General features: G+C 44.5%; 1 protein-coding gene across 2 annotated transcripts in view; it reads right to left on the bottom strand.

Moving 5' to 3' along the window:
- GDPD5 (glycerophosphodiester phosphodiesterase domain containing 5) overlaps window positions 1-22,885 on the bottom strand; it is a 148,438-nt gene that overhangs the window by 87,999 nt on the left and 37,554 nt on the right. The gene's annotated exons all lie outside the window — the stretch shown is intronic.

Here is a 22,885-nt window from a genome sequence, read left to right as displayed (position 1 = left end):
CTGACCAAAGAAAAAACCCAACCACTACCTTGAGATTACCATTTGCTTTTTAATTAAGAACCATAGCAAATGTAAACCTTGTGAAAGCAAGTACCAGACCTACACATTAATCTAATTCACTAGTTATTCCCACTGAAGAAAATTCAAACCCTTAAGCATAGCTAGAAGCTCACTGCCTCTGCACTGAGTAACTACTTAAAAGACAACGCTGAGAAGAGTTTGTCATCAATCCTAATGAAATTAATTTTCCAGCTATCCTTTCATTCAGCCCTCTGGGTTCATCCCAATGAACCCACAACAGGATGCTGACATCAAAGCACAGGTTGCTTGAAGTGTATTTGTTGTCACTTCAGCCCAGGGTGAGCAGAAGGGCTATTTTAATTTTTCTCCGTTGCCTTTTATAGGAAACATGAGGCCACCTCCAGTTTGGTTTAATATATTTGCAGAGGGCAGGCTGGCCCCTTGGCAAAACCAGTAATGAAGTTTGAAGTACCAGCATCTCCAGCTTTCAGCAACTGCTTGTGAAAACTAACTGTAACTTCAGAAATACTTTCTTTCAAACGAATTTCCATATTCCACAATCATAAGCAGTCCAACTCAAAGAAAACAGAGAAAGCAATTTTTAGCTGTTATTGAAATAATAATAAAAGACAACCACATAAGAAAAGGATAACATTTTCCACCAGCTCTAACAACTGAATATATAAAATTTCTCCCAGATCTCTGCTCAAAGGTTTGTACAAATGCAAAGGAAACCTTTCACAGATATATCTGCTGCCCATAAATATTGCAGTTTATTATGGAAACAGTGACAGGCTCTCTGTGAGGAACTGGTGCTAGAGCTGATGAAATTAAACTCGGCAAGAATATTCACTGAATTATAGAACAGGGAGTTGCTCAAAACCCTGTTCCAGCCAGCCAGGGAAAACAGGGAAGGAAAAAATAATTACGATTTCCCAGGCTGGTTGGAAGTTTTAAAGGGATATTGTTGAGATTTAGAGCTGTATTCCAGAATCAGCAGGAGATTACACTTGTACAACCTGGGAAAAATATCTCTGTATATTCTCAACACAGAGTATTATGTCTTTTGGGTACAGCCAGATGTGGGTTCACTACTGTAGAGCACAGGTCAGAAGGAGAACCAGTCCAGACGCCAAAAAATCTCAGCCACCTGGACAAGTTTCATCATGAAATAAACATTTTGGGTTTATTTCACATAATTTGCTCATTATAGCACCTTATCCTCTTTATCTATGCCATCTCTCAGAACATGAAGTCAAACCATTCATGAGCAGCTCACAGCTTGGGTCTAGGTCAGGTATGAACAAACTGCACTTTTAGATGAGGTCACCTGCATTTCAGGTGTCCAAGTTCATGCTTCTGTGCAACAAAGATGCAGACTGAGCCATACCTGAACAAGAAGTTTTAAAACAAAGGCACTTTAGTCACAAGTTCAGACCCTAGAAGTATTACAAAGATAGTATTTTAGAATGGCACCCCTGAGCAGAACTAAAAACTACCTTGGGGAAGGAAAAAAAAAAATTTTAAAAAGTCTTTAAACAGTAACAGCATAAATCCAGAAAAACACTGTCAAGAGGTGATGATGCTGAATTTGATTCTACTCCCATGAAGGTAAGTTCTGCCCAAGTCCTGTAGTACAGGGAAAGGCTCAGAGCAGCAGAACAATAATCCTAGATTAACAGGTATGAGAAAATACACTCTATGGAAAGGCATCCCTGGGACCATCTCTGATCTCACCCAATTCTCCAGTCTTCAGAGGGAGTGTACACAAAAAATACCCTAATACCACTTTATTACTACTCTAAGAAGTCAGCGTGTCCAACCCAAAGCAATCTCACTAGAAAACTAATTTCTCTTCCAGTTGTAAGATACTACCAAGCAATATCTATTAAATTGGAAAGGTTTTTCTCTTCGCTTTCCAGTCCAGCTGATGGACGTTAGATAATTAAAACCAAGAAGTGCAGCCAACTACTGGGTCAGTCGCATCCCTCCTTTACTGCTGTTTTATTTCCTTGCCCTTCATCTCCCCATTTCTCTTCCCCAGGCTTTGCCTTGAGGTTTTACAAGTCTCAGTGCATCAGGACAGCAAGCACGTCTAAAAAAATCTTACAAGCACAAGAAAAAGGATTAGAAATTCAGTCCATCCATATATCTAAAAAGTGCTATAAAGAAGGAAAAAGGGCAAGACCGCGTGAGAGCCACAAAGGAAAAAGTGAAACTGCACACCAGTACTCATCCCCTCATCAGCCCTACCACCACACAATTCACATTCCCTTAGCCAGCTGCCCATGCCTCAGCTGCAGAAATCACATCAAAGACTACATCCCAGAATGATCTCCGTTGGAAAAGACCTTGAAGATCATCTAGTCCAACCATTAGCCTCACACTGACTGTTAAATGGTGCAAGGCTGATGGGCAGCTGTATGGGGAGAGCCTGTAAATCCTCCGAGAATGAAGGAGCTATTAGTTCAAGTAGCTATCAAATCAAAGACTTTCTTGCTAGGGACACATTATTAGCCGAAGAAATTTCCCATCACCTTCACTCAAATTTCAATCCTTATTTTGCTGCTGTATTCTGCAATTTTGTTTGTTTGGGGTTTGGTTTTTTAGGTCAATGGATCTCCAGGTATATTTTAATCAGAATTTAATCAGAATTGAAGGCTGTCGCTTGGGCTGCTCATAATCCTCTTAAAACAAAATGTGCCAGGCAAGTTGCAGTCCTTTTATAATCCCCCCTCTTTGACATGGAAGGGACAGAGAAACACTCAATGAATATATTTATGTCAGAAGAGCACTTTTCCTCAGCCCATTCAGGGCCAGACCAAAAGCTTGATCCACCATCTTGTTCCACACCACGTCTCCACTACGACACCCCTCCCAAAGAAAGGACCTCCTACCACCAGATACACTGACCCGTTGAAACTATTTCTGGGAATTTAATGCTAGACAATCACCCAGGTCCCCAGCACACGGACCTCCTCTGCCAAGCGAAGACCCCAGCACATGGATGCACAGCCAGCATCTCCTCTTCCAGCATCTCCAAAAGCTCTTGCTGAGACTGTGTGCACTTTTCCACCCCAATTTATCCCTCCTCTTCCCACCCAAAGCCCTGCCTGTCTTGTTTTCATGTTCCTCTCGATCAAATTGACCATCCCCTGCACCAGGAAGAAAAATATGCCCAAGGTTCATGTCTCAATCCATGTATTCATCGCTGGGTGGCACCTCTGACTCCTGTTGTACCCAAAGGGAGCAGCAGGTAGTGGCAGACACTTCATTTGCATCCCCTTACAGTTACCCTGGAAGCCGTTACAGTGGTTCACCAGCAAGAGAAGAGGCAGTGAGCACTTGCTGCCCTCTTACAGGAGGCCTGGGGCCTCCCTCACCTGCCTGACCTCTGCTTCTACTGCTTACCGTTAAGGAAGCATTTCTCTGGACAGAGGCACCAGGCTGGAAAGCAATAGCTCAGTTCCTTGCAAACCCTACGGGCAAAAACACATCCTCCAACAAAGACCCCAATTCAGATGCAAGCCAGCTTCCAGTTTCCCAGGAATTCCTCAAATCAAGGATCATTTTTCAGATGACAAGCCATTTTTTTTACAGCATTTCTGGGGCAAGCTGTTGGCACAAGGTCACTCCAGATGAGCACAGGCAGCTTCCGTGCTACTTTTTGCATTCAGCCATTGGTTGCTAGAAGCTAGAAAAGAAGGGAGCACAGAGCACGAACAAGAGCATCTTTTGCTCCTCTCAAACACCCATCGCTTGGCCCTTGCAGAGACAGGATGCCGGGCAAGACGACCTTTTGTCTGACCCAGTTGGCAAGTCCTATGTGCTTGCACTTTGCTCCACGAGACATTGCCCCATCAATAGACAGACTTATTTATCCCACGTGATGAGATCCAGAGGGCAAAAACGGATCTGCTAACAGAAGCCATTGAACAGGCTAATACGTAAAATGCTTTCTGCCCTGTCTTTGGGGGCAATTCAGTGACCTGAAGGACTATAATAAAGATTTAAAGCAGGGGAAAAACTAAAGTCTCTCTCTTTTAAGGGGAAAATCGATAAGATCAGGGTCCTCCCCAGCCTGCACATGCTCAACTACTGTGAACAGAGACTATCTGAAACAGTGGACAGTGACATGTCAGATTTACCAGTGCAAGGTTAGAGCTCAGCTTCCCCGAAACAAGGATACGCTTGTTTCTGTAACTGCCAGACAACAGGACGCTTTGTGCAAGTCGAAGTAGTCATGTATTTTTCTAATACTTGACATATGGAAGGGATTTACCTATTTTCCCTGTAAGAGATTTAAATGGGTTCAATGCACTGCCAGAGGGAAAGCAGATGAAGTCACAAGCTTCAGCAACAGCTGAGTATCCAAAGCCAGAATCTCTCTGCAGAGAGGGCAGAAGCTTTGCTTGTGGGATTTATTTTATTTATATTTTTTAAACTCTCAAGGGATAAATAGGGCAGGGATTGAAAAAAAAAAAATCAGCCATTACAGGAATAATTTTAATGCTAGAGTCTGCTCATACAACAGCTCATTAGAGGCCTTATATCCACAGCAGTGTCACACTTACACAGCACAGATAAAATGCACTGGAAGCATAATACAGCAGCATCGAGGCAGGTCTCACTTTGCGTTGTGCCATTTATCATTCACTTCTTGCTGAAGAAGCAGGAACCCCTGACGGCTGCAGAAAATTGCAGTAAAATAGCTTGGTCTGACTCAGGCACATCGCTAATAACTCTTGCAAACACACACACGCTAATTCACACTGACCTCAAGAAGAAAAGCAGTGAAATGAGATCCCCTTTCCAGATATCACTCAGCTAAAAGCTACACCGCCCACCCAATTCAACTTTGGGCTCCTGACCTTACTGGGGAAGGAAAACACCAAGGCAATAAGACGCAGCTCACAGCAGTGTGGTTTGCTCAAGAGCTGCGGTGGTTTAGGTGGTTACAAACTAGGCTTGTTAAGCAAACCCTAAAGTAAGGCATAGCAGTGTGTTCTGAATTAGAGGAACCAGGAGGTGGTTTGTTTTTCCAGAAAGGCCAGCATAGCTGCGTCAAAAGAAAAAAAAAATGCAAAACATGTAGAGACAGCAGCTAGCAAAAATGAAAGAGTAGTTTTGCGGTGAAACCAGCAGTCTGGGAGAGCGGAAAAGCCAACACATGCTCTTCCTCTGCCGTTAACCTGCGGTCCTCAGCCTGGCAACTGACGTCAGAGTCTTGCACAACACCAATTCCAAAAAAAGCACCGCCCCAAGCATCACGATCAAGAGATGGGTTGGTTTCTCCTGGAACGGATGAGAGAAGCTGGGTCTCCTCTCCCTTTGCTAAGCATCCAACTGACTTGATCCCATTGAGACGGTTGAGTTTTTAATCAGTTTGGGAATCTCAGCCCAAAAAGGACACTTCTGCACAAGACGAGGTTAAAAGCACCAAGCTGCTGGCAGTCAATCACCCTCAATCAAAATCTGTGTATCACTGCATGGTCCCTTCCCAGCAGCCTCACACCCCCAACGGATGGGACAGAAAAGTAAGAGGTGCTCTCCTTAAAGCCAGGGCCATTTTTGGCACATATAAAGTGACTTGAACAACGCCAAACATTATTTCATGGTAATTGATCCTGCTTTTTGTTACCCAAAAGTAAGATTCAACTTCCCAACTGCCCAGCAAGGCTTCAGGAAAGCACTCAATGAAGTTAACTCAATTTTTAAGAGAGTCAGAAAGCCCCAAGTTTAGGAGACTTCAGACAAGGCTTTAGTTGTTTCATTTCTTCCCCATAACTATCACTGAAAAAGGGCCTCTTAACTGCACTGAAGTCAATTGATTCTCGAGTGCTGGCTGACATCATCTGCAAATAAGTATGTTGCCAAATAAAGGCTCAAAACCACACGTCAAGGAGAACACGACAAATGATGGGTCCAGACCAGTTCATCTGCTCTTCTCCTTTAACAGCTCATTGTAGAGATGGCACAAAGGAAAAGAGTAATTTTCAGGGTTGAGATGAACTACAAATACTAGTCACCAAAAAAAAACATTGTAACTTCCAGCCATAGACAAGCACAGCTTCTCTTTGCACATCTCCAGCTGCCACTTGTACCCTTGAAATCACACTGGGGAGCTCAGTAGTTGTTCTCCTGGAAACAACCTGAAGAAAAAGGTTGAATCTGCAATCAAACACCCCTAAAAGCAAGGCCCCTTTTCAAGGGGGACTCATGAGATGGTAAATTCATAAAAAAAAAAAAAAAAAAAAAAAAAAAAATCAGAGATCAGCTTCACAGCCAACACTGAAGAACAGTCATTATATTTTTAAGCTTTGCTAATCAACGTTGTTAATAAGCCAACACATTAGCACAGAGGTTCCCAGTTCATAAAAACACACACAAGTATTTCTGGCATCCAAGTTGAGCACCTCAGCGCTGAGGCAGTCCGGATCCCCACCCAGATCCCAGAGGCAGCCAAGTCATCTCTGAAACAACAAACTAGCAGATTACTGAAATGTCCTGTGACAGATGCCAGCAAAGCCACGTCTCCCTGTATCTTCAAATTCTTCTCCACTAACCACACAGCACCCTACCAGAAACCAAACCACCCACGTGCACTTGGTCACGACGCACAGCCTCATTTTACCCACACCCTGACAACGCTTTTGAAAGCATCGGAAACCTGCGTGCACCACAGGACACCCTTAAGCACCCAAATAAGGTATAACTCAGACACCCTGTGGGCTCTCAGGCTCTTCTACTACATTGGCAAGCCGAGGCTACTAGCACAGCATCGCCAGCTCAAATCTTGTTTGCAGGATTATACAAAGGACCTTAGTACAGGCCAAGGATTTAACTTCATTAGTCAGTTTAGTCCCTTTGCACAGCAATATTCCCCCTCCTCATCCCACTAATGCCTTTATCGGGCTGAGAATTGAACTGCAGATGGCACCTCAGGGAACAGGGAGCATGGTTTGCTAGCAGAGTCCAGCAAGAACGAGGCTGCAGTGACTACAGCCAAGCTCTGACGTTAGGAACATCTAGTATCAAGATTTCGCACGTGCACACACATACACACCCCAAGTGCACAGGCCTCTGGGTCAGGAGGCGGAGCTGGTCTGGCAGCCACTCCAGATGTTTGCTTAATATCCATCAAGAGCAGCTTGAAGGAACAACCCCCCAGCACATCACCGTAACCCATCTGTGCTCCCTGGTCTTTGTTAGGAGCTTTCCAGCTCCAACCAGCCTTTGCTCAAAGAGGAGTCCCGCCTTCACATGCACCTGGCCACCTGCATGCACATTCTGGAGGGCTTTTTCCTTGGCTCCACCACGCAAGGGAAAGCATTGCGAGAAGTCTGGTGGGGCTGGCTATGACGGCGTCGCTGCTGACACCTGAAGTGGACTCAGAGCAGGCATTACAAGCAAGAGTTCAGGAGAATTAAGTGTACACTGTCTGGCCTGGCTGCTTGTTCGCATGCGCTAGACTTTGCTGCCAACTCCTCCTATTTATTACATGTCTCACTCTTTGGTGATGCTCTTGAGCTTCAGCTGCTGAAGAGCCAGACTCGGCAGGAGACACCCAGCTCCTGCCACAGTGGTGTTCAATCTCAGACATGGCTTCTCTGCCCTTGTGCGCATGGCAAGGTGGGAGAGGGGTCAGGAACAAAATTCAGATGATGCATCTTAGAGGTTTAGAAAAATCCTACATTAAATAATCCCATCACTGAACTCCCAAGGCAAGAAAATTTTTCAGTCATTTCCATGTTTCCTTGGACCCAAAATGGAGCTTCCTGAAAACCTGGGCCGGAGTACACAGCCTGGCAGAGGAGGTGCCTGCTCTGGTCCTAAAAAATAGAGCCACAATAAAAAAAGCACGTCAATTACAACACTTTTCTAGATGCCAAATCGCTTGAGCAGTAAGCTACATGGGGAATAGAGTCATCTGATGCGAAGCTTTCATTCCCAAAAATGTTTGTAATAAACAGACATACAGGAACAAAAAAAAAAAAAAAATCTGCTCAACTGCTGTGTTTTCCTGGTAAAGGGGAAGACACAGCCACAACTGTCAAATTCAACCCCCGAACGAGCATCACTGCAATAAACCACAGACTGCAAGAAAGCTGCAGTTTCAGTTCGCGGTGGCTTTTTTAATTTAATGGGACCAGGCTGCAAACTACGAAGAGCAATTGCCCCGTAGGGAAATACGCTCTATCTACCCCTTCGATGCAAAAAACAGCCACGTGTCTGAAACAACACGTTGGTTGATTTATTAATAGATTGGAAACTCCAGAAAGGAAATCAATCTTGGGCTATACCTGTTCTGGGATGACGTTGGGGTGAAGGACAGGACCAGGAACTGTGTGCAGTTCCTCTATGCAGAAACTTGGCCAAACTCCCAGACTAAGAAACATGAATGTGAACATCTGTATTAAAAGGCAGAAAGATATTATTATGCAAAAGCATTTTGGCTTCCAAGCCTTTCTGTTCCAGGACTTTTAGCAGCCTCTCCTTCCAAATTAGGATGAACAGCTGTGATGTATTTGGCAAGCTAACCTCTGCCCTCAATTTAGAAGCTTTTTACATCACAAAATAAAACACATACTTTTTAAAAACCAAAGGGACCATTAAATCACTAGCTCAACTTCTGTACAAAAAAGGCCACTGAATGTCACCCACTTACTCAAATATTGTGCTGCAGCTAAACATGGTTTCTAGGCACACTTTCTAAAGAGGCATCTGATGGTTTTAGAGACTGAGAATCCTTAATATTACCCACAGTAAAACAGAGAAATAGATCCGAGTAACCCACTTTTGTGAATGGTTAGAGCCTGTTTAAGCAAACCCATGTCCGTCAACGCAAATGAAGGTGTGGTTGGCACAGACTTTAAACCATCTCGACAGTATTTCCTAAGGCCACAGAGGACACACGATGATTCAAAATAGTGCAACCCACTCTCCAAAACAGCAGGCCAACCACAGAGTAAGATGTTGCTGTTTTCCAAAATAACACCAAAACTATTGAAGAGCACTCAGAACACAGCCCCAGAACCTACAAGTTGATCCTTAACACATCCACATTTGTAGCATGATGCAGTTACCACTCGTTTTTAGACATGGCAAAGTGTGCCTCATTTAGAGCTACATCCCACAAATACTTTGAGGAGAGCTTGCACACAACTGCCAGGAAATAGTTTAACAAAGAATAAAAATCAGCTTAAAATAAAGCAGCACATTAGGAACTTTCAGTGTAAGCTTCCAAAACAGTGCCAGTTATGGAAGTTTTCCAGGAAACCACAAGATCTTCCATCAGGAGATTTCTTAAATCCAGGATGCAACTTCTGGTCTAAGCCAGAGACCACTGAGATAGACCAGTCCTTATGGTGGGCAAGAGGAGGAAAACCCATGACTATTTGGGGACAGGGTTTGGATTGGATGAGTATCTACCCCACGCTAGCTGGGTTTCTGCTCACAGGCCAGGTGGCAAGCCAGACAGAAGAGAGTTCTTAGCTGCAGGCTTTCCCGCGTGGGTACAATACACTGCCCTCTTCCCAGAAGCTCATTTTCAACATCCGTAGGAATTCAGGAGCTCCAAAACCTGCTGCCTGTGCCAAGATTTCTGAGCAAGGCTTATTGCATGGCTCCACTAATCACAACTTCACAGTCCTGCAGAAGGACTCGGTTTTTTCCCCCCTGCCATTTTTAGCCAGAGGACCTTCCCACACACAAACCACCACATTCTGCAAAAGAGTGTGAAGCTGTTACAGTACCATGGTATGCAGCGGGGCTGGGGGAACCACAGCATGACACCAACACTTGCTCTTTCTCACAGCGCTGTCTCTCTGTGGCTTTCAAAGCAGCAGGATGTGTCGCCCAAGGAAGACAGAAGATAATACACATGCAATCAAAACTACATCAGTAGTGGAAAAAAGTGCACAAGAGCATCCCACTCACCAGCCTCCTCTGACCTCTAAATGCCCTCCTCCTGACCTCTAAATCAGTTATCAGCATCACCGAGGTAGGACTTTTATGAAAGGGGTAGGAGAGAAGAGGGTATTGGTGTAGGCCTTCTGTTTCCCATTATATCAACATTTCTCCCCCTTCATAAACACACAGGATGGCAGCAGCTGTTAAAAGCAACTGCCTATTCACCTGTATTTCACTAAAAATTTACTCTTCGAGTCTTTTACTCTCAATTCTGCACTAATCCAATATGAAAGAATGAGGCTGAAGGACAATCTTTGGACAGAGGAAGTAATAGAAATAAAGAAACACTGGGCAGGCTCAGCTCTGTGCCTGGTTGAAACATCTACAGCAAATATTTCAACCTCTCACTTGAGCAACCCTACACTGAGTTGCAAAGAGCTCCCCAAAAGTTCTTTAGCACAGCAGACACCTAGAAACATTTCTCCCAGATGGGGCAGGACACGGGAGCATCTCGCCCAGCTCAAGCCTCACCTCCTCCCTCCAATTCTCCTTTTTCACCTCCCCCAAAGCAGGCTCTCCTCCCTGACATTTGACAGCCCATCACTATTTTGAAGGCTTCTCATAGTAAACTGGCTCTGCCTCCCCACAGCAGCAACTTTTGTATCATCTTGTGCCCCACCATCTGCACAGCAGCATCTCCCACCCATCACATATGGCACAAACCAAGCTCTCCATCACCACATATGCTCCAGCAAAGCACTAGCACCCTCATGAAGCACTCAAACCCACTCCCACATCTTCCCTGGAAACTGATAGATGTCTCTGAGAAGGGCTATAGCTGCAGGACACCAGTCTTGGACCATCTGTGCCCCATGTGTGGCTTTGCAGGAAGCTCAACCTCTTCAGCAGAGATCTCTCTACTTGCTTCTTTCCCTCCCCTGAAGGCTGCTACTTACAGCCATTTAAAATTAATGCTAAAGCGATGCCAAGTTTAAATTGTTCTTCCAAATCTCTAAGCCACTGCTGAAAATAAAGAGAAGACACCAACAGGAGGCTGTTTGCAAAGCACAGCTCATCAGCAGTCCCCGAGCAGGGCCCTGGGGGAACGCAGCCTCTTCTTTTCCATCAGCTTCTCACACGATTACTTTCAGCCTTTCACAGTTCTGGTAGGAACAGCTGGCTGTGAGCTGGGATGGGGCCAAGCAGTAGTGAAAAGGAGAAGGCTGCTGCATCCCAGGTGACAGGACACATACTGGGGAAGGCAGGAGACCACAGCTGCTCTCGAGACTGTTGCTTGCGTATCTTCCACCTCTGTCCCTCAGCATGCACTGCGCAAGGGAATATCATCACAAGAGAAACCCGCTCCTTTTTATTTCTTCCGCTTCATTCATTTACTCCCACTGGTGGAAGTTTTCCTTCTCATCTAGCTAATTTTTGTGGTCATTTTGGACTACAAGCATCCTTGTTTAAGTTCTACAAAGTCTATTTTTATGACAGGCAGGAAATTTTCTTCTATGGGCCAGAGGGGTGTGGGGTGGGAAGGAAAAAAAAAAGTCTTCTCCACTGGCCAGTACAGTGTCACAGAGCATCTGGCCACCCAGTGAGGAGATCCTGCAAAGTTGTTCTCCAACATTTTATGCTCTTTCACAGCACAAAGATTGTCCTTGGATCTCTTCCAGGACACCTGGGAATCAGGGAAAGGCACTGGGAAAGCTGACTCAGGAGACTGGCGAATTCAAGCACAAAAGTAAAGTAAATCATTTGAGTCCAGATGATGAGCAGTAAGGTCACACACACTTCCCTCCGGGTGAGAAAAATAAAGCCTCCTCTGGAAAAGGATCCCGATTTTCCACCATCCTTGATGAGATTAGAGAGAGGACTTCAGATACCAAAACAGACCAACAAATCAAACATCCATGATGTTAATATCATTTCACTTCTATCATTTGCTCTCCAAAATTCACACACTTATGGCTCTAGACATGGGAAAGGACTAAATATCTAAGTAAACAGTGACCCACTGAATTAACCTGGGTTAGTTCTGCTACCAACAATGAAGTTGCCACTGGCAGGACTACAGGTTCGTATTGCTGCTTTTGAAAAAGGAGTTATCCAATTTAAAAAGTCTAACTCTAGCACTAACAGCAACCACACAGCCAAGAGGGAGAACATTTGTTCTAGAAAGCAAGCAGAAAATTCACCTTTTTTTTTTTCCCCCTATTAGAAGGTATTCAGTGAATGTTCTACCTTGACGCTGTGTAAGCACTCCAGCAATAACTAAAACATCCTGATGTTAACAATGCTGGTTTGGTCAAAAATAGAAAACATAGAACTACACCAGCTACTATGCAGAAAAATCAACTCTGTTCCAGTTAAAACCAGTAGAAGGGACTCACAGGGACAGCATCCAAGTCTCACCTCTCACCCAGCATCTTTCAAACTGGTAAAGATTTTGCAAGGGTGGTTTTAGTCTTTAGACTGGAAGAACACTTCTGTACCCGGGTGTCCAGGAAAAAGCCCTGAGAAAACCCAACTGACAAAGCCACCAGCTCTTGTCTGCGAAGCACAGGGCTGGCTTTAAGGGACCACAGCCCAACAATCCCTTTTCCCCTCGTCTTTTTCCTTGTGTCTCACCTGCCTGCCTCCCCCCTTTCTCCAGATGTAGCTCCAGTTCAGTGCAGGCTGTTTATAGCCTGAAACACATTTTGCAGATGCTCTGCAGTAAAAACCTTTGACACCTATAAAGTATTATAAATCATAGGGCATGTTAATCACCCAGTCTGAGCCCATAATCCTAACTCAGGCACAACAGTCAATGGGTTTTGCAGACTCCCTCCCACAGGCATTTTGCCTACATCAGGACTGAGCCAGAGATTTAGCATTAGCCAAACATCCTCACCCTGACAGCGTTAGGCTGCACCAGGCAACAAGTTGTCAAACACTCTGGCTTTCCTGGGGTTTCAAGGACTTGGGATTTCCCATTCTTCAAACAAGTGTTACTGAAGTAGGAAATATCTTTCACATGAAGCAAACAGGAATTTAGAGGCCACAGTACCTGCAGTCAATGGCTGAATAGTTATATTGAAGAAAGGCTTTGGGAGGACACAACCCAAACCCATTAAAGCCGAAGCTGTATTTACTGAATAGAGTAATCTATAATGCTGCCTGACATTCTGGTCAAGCTGTCATGACTACATCAGCTTTCCAGGCTTGTACCTCCACGGTGGGACCTAGAGGTGACCAGCAATGGTCTTCTGCAGGCTCAGCTATCTAAGCAGGCAATGGCTTCAGCATCAGCCTTGCCCTGTAGCAGGTTCATCCCAGTTTTTCCAGGAGCTGAGGAAGTGGGTCTCAATGATAAGCAAGTTTCTGGCAAGTTAAGCCCAGTTTCTGAAGTCTGATCTTTGCCAGTCTACCACAGGACTCCTACCCAGCCTAAGAGATGTCTTGCTCCTTCATGAAGGCCAAAACATGCCATTCCCAGACAGGCCCAGTAACACTCCTTGCAAAGTCTGGTCTGATGGCACCATGCACAACAAATACAATTCCTGCCTGGCTCAGCTGGCCACAGACCTGCTTTAAGGAATCTGCAATGAAGAGACAATGAGACAGAGGAGAGAAAAACCATGTTATAATAGGACAGCATGATGCCCTGTGTAAATTCAGTTCAGCCTTGAAGGCTGGCTGAAGTCACTGCAGCCTACTTCAGCAGATGGCCTTGGGAAAAATTGGGAGAATTCCTGCCTTTTCATCTTCCCCACTGTGGAAGGAAATTTCCACTGCTGCTGAAGCTCTGAATGTGTTTCAGCATTCAAATGTCACTGAGCAAAGACAACACCTGAACGGCACCCGTGCTCCTGGGAGAACCACCTGCAACCCCAGACAAAAGGAGAGGTCATCACTTTTCCCTAGTTGCTGGACATCTCCCAGAGCCAAGAGAAACAGATTTCATAAGGGAGCAATACTGCAAACAGAATTCCTGCAAGGCTGCACAACTGCAATAACAACAAACCTAAGGGACTGCAGCAAAACCTGCAGCAGGAGTCGGAGGCTGGGCAGGAAGAGGTGTCCACGCACAGCTGTGAGCATCTCAAGCCCCTTCCTTGTACAATCATCCGCACTGTATCATCTCACAGTCTCCCGGGAAAATGAAGGGCTCGACGGTGAATTTAAAGGGTGTTTAAATGATGCATAAAGCCCTGAAAATAGGGTAGTTTTGCCATCAATTCCAAACATTGGGGAAAATTAAAGGGGGAAAAAAACCCTTAGTATTTAATCCAGCAATTGGATTTTTCTGCATTTAGCCCATCACTCCAACATAATCAGACACATCCATTCATGGGGGTTCAGCTCTGAATCGCTGGTTGGGTCCAACGTGCAGCATCCAACACCTTACTACTCAGCCTCAAATCAAACAGGCTTGAAAGAGCCTCTTTTCATCAAAAACTCCCATGTCCTCAGACCTACAGTCATGAACATTAACGAATTGAAACTGCATGGAAAAGGGCAAATTCATCCATCCTCTAATAGTGGTTTTCAGCAAAGCAAGCAATTTCTGTGACCAGTGACCTTTGCCCATCTGGGGATTAGCACTGAAGACCCAGCAAAGTCCCAGCTCCAAAGCCTATAGTCACACAGATATATCACGCCAACATGGCTTAGATCATCTGTTCAGGTCATTTAACAGCTCACGCCAAGTGGGAATTACAAGAGTATTTCACTATAAAGTGAATTAACATACATATCACAGACACAGCACAGCAATCCATTATGTCGATGGATCACAGCTCCTCATTTGTCTTTTCACACAAGGACCCAAAAAAGTCGTCAGAAGCCTCAGTTCAAGGCTACGTGACATTTTTAACCAGATGGACCATCTTGAATCATTTACATTTCACTAAGGGAATAAATTTTAACGGCAAACACCCAATTAATTAAGAAGGGTTTGATATCTCATTTACACTGGCTTGCAGCTACACGAGCAGCAACTGATAGTTCAAAGGCAGGGAGAGGCCTTACAAGTATTAGGTATTCCCCCCACCTCCCCTCCCATACTACACGGTTCAGACACCTTGCATTTATTCAAACAGAGGATTAGGAGACACCTGATGCAAAAACACCATCTCCAAAAGAGCAGCAGCAGTGCAGCTCCTCCAACAACGCTGCTGCTTTCTAGCAAGCGTGTTCAGCTGCCCCGCGGGCCATAACAAACCCTCTGCCTTCACCCCTCATACCACACGCCAACCAGAGCATCTGCACGAAGCGTTTGTTTAAATCACAAAGGGCAATTCGGTTTTTAATCTCCACTATAGCATCTCTCCATTTTTTCCTGCTACGTGAGCACCACTGAGGTTTAAATGATGCTGTTTGCAGAAAGAACAGGGAAAAGCATCTGGCTCCGGGCATTTCTGTATTCCTCCATCACTCTTACACATGCCCCAGAAGTCCCCATCTCTTTGCTGTGACAACGTGCCCAGATGAGAGCACGTTTACCTCAGCAGCAGCCAACATAGAATGTAACACCACCTACAACACTTTTAATGTACCAGTTATAGAGGGTGATGACACCAGCGTAACACAGCATCAGTATTATGAGCAGAGACTGGAGGCAGCTCTGCTCCTCACCGTGTTTGTACTGGGTTGCTTTAACTGCTCTGTGCAAACACATGCGGGTTGTAGGAAGGGGTAGAAGGAAGCATCAGCTAAAGTATTTTCTGCCTTAAACATGTCGGTAGCTGGTCAACAGATGTAAGAGCACATTTGTATTATCCAGATTTTAAAAATAAAGCTACAAAGCAAACACATTCAACAAGTCTTGCACTGCAGTATCCCAAATAGTACCCAGTGCATCAGGAAGCAGCGGATCCACTGAGCCTTTTCTTTTCCAAGTGCCAAATTCTGAATGATCGTCATGGAAATACAAGCATAGTCATAAACATCAAGGAGAAATTCAGAGAGAGCAACCTCAAGGAAAATGACCAGGGTAAACATCTCCCAATCTAAAGCAGAGCACCTGAGATCATTTTCGGTTGCTGTTTTGGCAACAGCTACAGCTTCCGAGTCCCAGATGAGCTTTCCCAGAACAAGGCACAATAGGATGGGCTGCAGCTTCCTCCCGTCTCTTCCATCAGCCACCCCTGGAAACCCTCAAACTCTGGCCTGAAGTAATGTGTCAGAGATCAGTGCCCTCACAGCCAACTATCTGAGCCTTTAAAGTTTCCTCCTTCAGCAGTGCTTATCTTCAGGAGCTTCAAGGCATCAACCATATCTGCTCTCAGCCTTTCTTCTTCCCCCAAACTGAGCATGGCAAGCTTGAAGTCATCGCTTCATGAATACTTTCTAGGAAAGGCTTGACTAAACCCCCTGATAACATATAATGGATTTCCTGGGAAGCACAGGCAGCCTAGACTTCTGTCTGGAAGCCAAAGATAAAGGGCCAAAAGAAAAAATTTTAAAAATAAATGCAAGAGCTATCTCCTCAGGCTGCTGCTGCTGGAGTAAGGACAAAAGAAACATAGATCTTTCTTGAGTATCAGAAATAAGACAAGTCCACTTTTGTCCTGGCTTGTCAGGGGATCTTTAAAGGGTTTGAAGATTCCTTTTATCCCTATATCCTTCCTTAACTTTAAGGTGGTGTTCCCATCTTTCTTCCTCCATCCCCTCCACAACAGCCCAAAGCCTCTTTTTCCTGCAGACAACACTTGGCCATCAGTCTTCAGACCTACTTTCCTACACAGACTACAGACACACTAATAATTTTGTTTTACTACAGACACACTAATAATATTTTGTTTTAAGCTGTTAATTCAAGGTTGGTTTCAGTGAAAACCAACAATGAAGAGTAGGGGTGGTAAAGGTCCATCCCTACAACCTTCTTTAGGTTTTCTACTCTGTTTTTGGAGCTTCACCAGCCACTTAGGGGACTTTCTGGTACATCTTAAGTGGGTTTCTTCAGGCAAACAAGCTACTGACATTCAGTAACGCTGAGCTCACCTTCCCCAAGTAAACTTTACGGCAACTCAGCGCACAACAGTTCCTTCAAGCAGGACAGGAGAAGCAGCATCTGCTATATCCTCCTGAAAAGGAGCAAGAGCAAACAGGAAGGAGGGATGACGGGCTCCAAAGATGCAATTTTTCACGCAGATAATTAGCACAACACAAAGAAAAAACAGTTGGAGGGAGCACATCTGGTAGCTATAACAAGGAAATGCCACAATCCCAGAGGCCCGTTACACAAAGGTGCCTTGTGACTTTTCCAATGTATCCAAGGGGGGGCTGGCCTGGCCATTTATCACCAGAAGCTTGCACATGGATCACTTCAGAGTTTCTGAATAAAGTAGTAATGACAAAGTATTAGAAATTCTGTAAGCCATTGCTATATGAGCTAATCAATCACCTATAAAAAGGTCAGCCCTGCCTGGGTGCCACTTATAAATATTACCCAGAGCCTGAATTCACAGGCAGACAAGTTAAGGCTGCAGAAAACACAACTGCAACCCACCAAGTTAGCTGTGACCCCCAGCGGCATCAGCCAGAGCCACACAAGACAATGTTCCTCTCACTTCCAAAGCAATGGCCAACAATCGGTGCCATCAGGAAGCCCCTAAATACATTGACAGGTACTGGGCGAGAAGTGTCCATGTTAGAACAATTCCTGGGATTCAAAATTCATCAGTGGTGGCCACTAACAAGTCATCTCACAACTGCTTGACTTCTGTGCCTCTGTTTACCCTGTTACAGAGGGGAAAAAAAATTAAAAAAAAAAAAAAAATCACAACACAAGCTGGCAGAGGGATCTATGCCACTTAACACACTAAATATAAGAGGTTGTGTTAATCACAGGCTTTGGTATTTTGCCTGCTATTAGTAATTCCATTTATTAACACTGGAACACAATACTGGGGAGGGAAGGGAGGTACCTTGAGAATGCTGAGCAAGAACTGGTTGGCTTGGGAAATTCTCAATTCCCTCCCACTTCAATGTGCCCATCTGCTGCAGAGGCCTCGGGTCAGGAAGGTCAAGGCACTCTGCCAAGCCCCATTAAGTTTTTATTGCACTAAATCAGAGCAGCCCCAGGAAGGTGTTCATAACACTTCTCAGTGTTTTCTCCAGCAAAAGTATAAAAGCCTGTTTGTCAAGAGGGATGGTGAATGAAGCAACACTCCTGACTCAGGGTGCTTCCAGGGAGCCTGCAATACCTAGCTAGTGCTTCATTGATCAGGTACCAAAAACCCCCAAACTATGATCCATCAGCGGGGAACACGGCAGCACCTGAACTCCACGAGCTGTGGAGCATCTGCTGCCGGGCTCAAAAGAGCTGTCGCACTACAAGGCATTGCTTCACTCTTGACAGCTCTTCGCTGATGGGAGCAGCAAGCCTACAAAGCAACAGCAATGAGGAGACATCTCTACAGTTACTGAATATTACTGTCGGAAGAGGATGGAGGTAGGAAGAGATGTTGCAGCAGCGACTCATAGGATCAGCAGAGCGCCATGTACTAGCTGGGGAAAATGATGACCTGCAAGGATACATGTTCAGGAAGGGGACAACAAAAAAAAAGCAAGGACACTTGGTGGAACATAGAAATGGAGTCTAAAATGCAGGTGAGTGGGGAAAGGCCACCCAACAGCAGTGCTGAAAGCAAGGGCTGCAGGAGCAGCTCTCCCAACACCAGAAGTTGGTGGGTACAAGCAACCGGTGTTTCCAGGCTCCTGGACCAGGCCCTGTGCTGTTGCCATCAGCAACTCATGAGGATCTCGGAGAGGAGGCAGGCAATGCCCTGGATGTGCAAAAATGAACCTTGAAAATGTGAGATTTCTGGGAGGCATGGGGGCTTTAGACAGGCTATGTTCATATACACATCAGCCCTGCAAAGCCACATTGAGAGGGGGATGTTTAAGCTGGATTCTGAACAAGTTGTGTTTTTAAGGACAAAACAGTGTTACAGCCAAAAATGCAACCCTGCAAACTCATGTTTCATTGGCCAGTCCTGACCGCCTCCAAAGCTTTCAAAGAAATCCACTCCTGAGTTTGGATGTGGGTCTCATTAGCTCCAGTTTCACCAGCTTCCCAGGTTCTTAACACAGGCTTGGTTTGTTAGATGCTCGGGTTAATACTTGTGGGGTGGGAGCATTCAGAAAGCAGTGGGATTTCTGTGTGTACAGGATTTCATCACTAATACTGCTCCTTCCACTCGACATCTCAGGAGTGTTTACAAGAGAAATGGGAAGAAGAAAAGAGATTGTACAAGCACCATGAAGTATACCGTTCACAGAAAACTGACAGAGAAGCCTCCCTTTGAATATGGTAGAGGACATTGAAGAGCAGAAATCACAAGGATCTTGACATTTCAGTCATCTGGGATCCAAAAGTCAATTCTGGGTTCATTCCAGTTGATGATGGCCCTTCCTACTGTATGGAACCAAAGCAGGCACCTATCCTTGCCAATTTTCTGGAGGAAGAGGTTGTTCTGTAAACATGGGAAGCTTGCAAGGGAAATGGGGGAGACCAGAAGAGATCTCAGTTACATTTTGTCTGCCTCAATTCGTATCTCAGACAGGTTTGTGATTGACTAGTACAATATCAGCCATGCCTGTCACTTAGTAGAGAAGCCAAAGCCCTTTGCAAAACAGTGATAGTATTTTATCTTATTTCACAGGGAACTAAGTAAGATAAAGATCCCAAGATTTTTCAATACACAGTAGCTGAAAAAAAAAAAAAACAAAACAAAAAAAAAAAACAGCCAGCCAATAAAAAGTGGCAGCTATATTTGTTGGATAGATAAAAAAAAATGATCACTGCAATTTTCTTCTGTGGAATATCTCTCTCCCCACTCCCACCTAGGATGATTTCCCAGGTGTGATATTCGCTGCATCCAGACAACATGGGTTTGGAAGCAATAAAAAAAACCCTGAACAAAACCAGTTGATAGATTTAACTTCATGTTTATACAACGCAACCCATCAACATTTCCCATGTGGATACTGCTCCTGCAACATCTCTGGATGGATGAGAAGATGCTGCAGCCAGCTCTGGACTTCTACCCCGGGAGCAAGAGTTATTCTGGTGTAATACCCAACAGCAGTTCATTCCGGGTGAAGCACACAAGCTGTGCGCAGAGCATCGTGTTTATACACTGCAATTAGCAGCACCATTCTCTGTGTTTAATTGCCAGCAATTCATCAACGGGATCGTGGTAGGTGGGAGCTACCTTGAAAGCTGCCACCTGAACTTAGACCTTTAAAAGCACATATGGCAACTGCCAGACAAAGCTTCTTCACCCACAGTTTGTGTGTTCAGGGCAATAGCACCCTGTTAGGATGATGCACTGACTTAATCAGAACTTCCTTGGTTGAATACCTGATGAACAAGCGGTAGTTAGAGCAGAAATTGTTTCCTCACACCAGCTACAGAGATAACGGTCTGAATCTCAGCAAGACCATTTCTTCTGTTATATGCCTTTCATTAAATAAAAAAAAAAAGTTAAATGCGATCTTACCGTTAAAGCTGAAGGCACACAATAGAAAAAAAAGTTTTAAACAGCTGCAAAATTTCTTTAAAAAGGAGATCAAGTGTGCAGGTTGGGTACCTTCAGACCCCCTCCTCCATTCACAAAAGGTCAGAGGAAAACAAGAGATAATTACAAATCCTTGCAAGCAGTCTCCCAAAAAAATTTAGAACTCAAGCTTACAATTAGAATTCTTATTTTCATGTAAATTTTTAATGTGTAGTAGAAAGCCTGATCTGCATACATTTGGGGGAAAAGGAGAGGAATCGTTAAAACTCTGGCTGTTGAGCTACAGAACAATTCAGAAAGCAAACGTTGCCAGTCATGAGCAGAAGATTTCAAGGATGAAAGGCTGGGTCATAACCCAAATTTAGTTGATGGCCTTCTCTATTCTAGGAAGTGTGATCTTTTAAAGAGAAAGCAGATAACCATTTTGTACCCTACACTAAAAAGAGTTGCTGTTTGAACACGTGCCTTGATTTCTGGTAATTACAGAGTATAAACATAACATGTACATACCCTGTACCTTCCTTCCCAGGTAGCTCTAGATTTTTGCAAGATTTAAGACCTTTCAAGTATGACAGATCTCTTTTTATAAAAACCATGCTCAGGCAAACATACATTATACTACGACTGCCTCTGCTATGGGCTTGCTAAGGTTGGAGACAGCACAATACAATAGGTATTATCAATAGGCCACTGCCTTTGTGTAAAGCAAATAGGCACCTAAATTATGGTATTTTCCTGGCTAATCCTTCACAGATACATCCAAATACTGCAGCTGGACATACATCAGCTGGAGACAATTAGCACATGCAAAACTTCCTATCCTCATCCTATACCTTGGGATCTTGGCAAGTCTTCCCACCTATCCCAGAAGTCCTCTCGTGCAGAACAGAGATCACTAAATCCCAATGCTGGGAGCATCCTGTATGTTGGGGTAAATCCATCCCAGCTTCAGAGCTTCTCAACTGCAGAGATGGAGTTTGTAGTACAAGCAGTCCTGAATTTGAGTGACACCCTCATCCAGGGAGATGGAGGGATGTAGTCCGTGGAAGTTACCTGCTTGCTCAAACAGCCAAGGACTATTTTGCAACTAAAAAAAGTTTCTCACTCATCCTACTCACATCCTGGAGTTCACACCCATTCTCTGCAGTACACCTGCACATGCAAATAAACCTGTCCAAGACAGGACAATTAACCCTCGTTTGCATTTCCCCCCTCCAAATACAGTGCTATTGCTCCTTCCAGCACCAACACCTGCAAGGCGTTTTATTGACAGCAAGATGGGACCAGATTCTTCTTCATACTTCAGTTTTGCATAGCCTGTAGCTGGTTTTAGACTCTCCTGCTCCTGCAATAACTCTTATCTCCATTTCTCTATTCAACAAAGTGGGAGTTGAGGCTTCATGTAGACCTTAAAAAGACCGATCGATGTAGAAACTGGACATATTTAAGCGTAGCTCAGGTACCCTTAAACAACAAATTCCTTTCTAGCACTAGAAAAACAATTGAAATTCCAAGCAGAATTGGAAGGCTGCCACTGATATTTTTTCGTAAAATAAATCTGTGCAAGCAGAGCCGGCTTTCACTGAAAAATCAAGTCAATGGCAATTTTTCTATGGAGTTTTAGTTAAGTAGCATAATGTTCCAGTTCATAAGGCATTTGGAATAAGACATTTTGAGTATTTAAGTTAGTACACGCACATATGCCAAGACATTACGTCCCACTGTTTTCCTCACAAAGTCTTAAAAACCCAATTACACCCTCCACTACGGATGTGCCTGGGTATTTGCTCAAAGGAAACTTCTGCTGGCTCAGAAGCAATCACTCAGACTAAGCTGGCCAGACTGAAAGCAGAGAAAAAACAGCACAAACATTTCGACTTTGCAAAAGGAAATTTGTTTTACGGTGCACAAATGCAAGGCATGGCTTTTCAGTTCACATGGGAGCTCCCGGCCAAGCTGCACCACCAACAATCGATGCAATTCAGAACCAGGAGCATTTTTGGCATGGGATCCGCTGCCTCGAAGTGTTTTCTCCTTAACAGCCTCTTCTCCAAAAGTAAAAGCACTCCACAGGCAGGAAGATCCCTGGTCATAGACTCAAAAACAAAACAGAGAAGCTAACTGTCACCAGAGCAAAACAAAGCCCTCAAAAAGCAATGAAAGGATCTCCTGGGAGCGCTGTCAGAAGAAACAAGATTTAAGTTTGATTTTGGTTTGGTTTTTTTGATTATTTTTTTTTCCCTTAAATTGTGAGCACATAAAGAAACCCAGACAGCATGAGAGCAAAGAACAGTAATACACAACTGTTACCCAGAAGATGTAACGGGGTGGATTTGACAGCAGTTATTTCACATCTCTTCCTATAAACACATTGGGTCTCACAAGACCCCCCACCTCACAGCCTCATCCAACCACAGGGAAGGTGTAAGTCCAGC

Source organism: Athene cunicularia (genome assembly GCF_003259725.1).
Source record: "Athene cunicularia isolate RWA chromosome 1 unlocalized genomic scaffold, athCun1 chr1_part1, whole genome shotgun sequence".
In the NCBI taxonomy this organism is placed as follows: domain Eukaryota; kingdom Metazoa; phylum Chordata; class Aves; order Strigiformes; family Strigidae; genus Athene; species Athene cunicularia.
The sequence above is the reverse complement of the archived record's forward strand: the minus strand, read 5'-3'. Positions and strand labels throughout refer to the sequence as shown.